A 1,936-nucleotide genomic window follows, 5' to 3' on the forward strand; every position below is an offset into this window, starting at 1 on the left:
AAGTTGGTCAAAAGTAGCTGCCAGAGAGAGTCTGGGGCAAAAAGGGACAAATAGCAAATCCCAAGCTAAAAAAAAAGTCCCCAAATCCTGGGTAGTGGAACTGGAGAAATTCCCAAGAAGATCTTCTTGTCAAAGGGAAGAACAGGAATCTGGAAAAGATTCTGCTAAGTGAAATTAAGAGTGAGGGGCAGAGAGAAAGGCTCCAAGCTTCAGATGTAAAGAGATAAAAGCTGCTGAAAGCAGTTTTAAAGTGAGAACAGCTTGCAAGAGGTACCTACAGGAGAAAAGGGGAGAATGGTTAGGGAATGAAGTAAGGCTACATTGTGCACTGAAGATTTTATCATTTGATATTTTATATACAGTAAAAGTTCTGTTATCTGGCACTCTGGAATTCTCTATTAACCTGAATTCTGGGATCAGGTCGGTTTTTTGATTGGACATGTAAATACACCAGTTATCGGTGGCCTGTCCTCGCTCCAGTCTCAGCCACTTGCTACTCTGAGCATCATCTCCCCTCAGTGCGGCTCCTGTACCTCTCCAGACATCCACATCTGCATGATTATCCTGGAACTTTCTCATAGGATGAAAACATGGAACTCACCTTACGTCTCAGTTAACTGGCAGATTTGATTAATCGGCACCTCCTATTCCAGGAGCATGCTGGATAATAGGGATTTTCCTGTGTTACAATACTTCCACACACAGTCCTCACATTCAAATCCATTCTTTCCTAATTCAAAAATCCCCTATTGACAACTTGCTGAGTTTAAAAATAGTTGCTTATTAAATATTAAATTAAATCATTAATGCTCTGAAATCGCTTCTTACAAAATTTGATATCATCAGCATAATAACCACATGATTCAAATAATTATGCGGAAATTATATTCAAATTGTTTAGATTTTGCTAAAACATTGCCTTGCTAAACCAATAATGATGAGGACACTGTCACTAAATTCTTTGAATTTGTGTGGTGCTATGTTGGGCCGTTCTTCATAAGCTTAAGTCCAAAACACCATATACTAAGTTGGTTGATGAAAGAAATAAGAAAAAGATTCACCTCCTGTGAGTTTGAGGTTGAGGATATTGTTGTGCCAAAGAGTTAGGAGTGCTTGTGTGGCACTAATAGGTAGCAAGTGGTGTGTGTTGAGCCCATTTTTCAGTTGTAAGAGGGACAACACTGTCCAATTTAGCATTGGGACATCCTGTGACCAGTCTGGACAGGAGTTCAGCTCACATGTGGATGGCGTAGCTCACACATCAGCGTGTAAAATGACACATGCCAACATCAGCACGCGCCATTGCGATATTTCGGTAGTCGGACGCAATCAGTTCGCCTGCCATTACTTTAAGGGCTCGTTAAGCCCCTTAACTTGCCAATTGTGTATGATTTTGAGGGGCCCGTGTGAACTTCGGGTCATGCACAGGCCCAATGGGAAGGCGGGTAGGAGATTATTTAAGAAAACTTTTGCAATGTTGGAATATGTGGACTCAGAGGGGTTGTTCATGTTTTTCACGAAGTTATAATTGATGAAAGTTTTAAAAGTTGCCTGTGTGATTGTTAGTAGTTCTCATCGATTTCCAGGAGCTTCTTGTGTACTTTGAAACCAGTCTGCAGACAGTAATCTTTCTCGGGCCTGCAGCTTTCTGGAGGCCTCCTTTTAGCCTGGGTATGGGTTCTGACCTCTCCACTGGAAGCAGCTCCCCTGAGGAGGAAAGGAGGGATAGAATAAGGACGAGACCAGCAGTGGACAATCAGCCTCCAGGGGAGCCACCTTTGGGAGGCCAGGCGCAGGCACAAGGGGCGCAGGGCCAAGAGGTTGTCCAAGGTGCAAGGGGCCGCAGAAGACGCCACTATCCTGCTGCCAGGGTATACAGGCGGTGAAGCAGCTACCTCAATATGACTGAAGTGAAGTGCTGAAGGAGGCTCTGACT

This window comes from Carcharodon carcharias, chromosome 15, assembly GCF_017639515.1.
Source record: "Carcharodon carcharias isolate sCarCar2 chromosome 15, sCarCar2.pri, whole genome shotgun sequence".
NCBI classification, from domain to species: Eukaryota; Metazoa; Chordata; class Chondrichthyes; order Lamniformes; family Lamnidae; genus Carcharodon; species Carcharodon carcharias.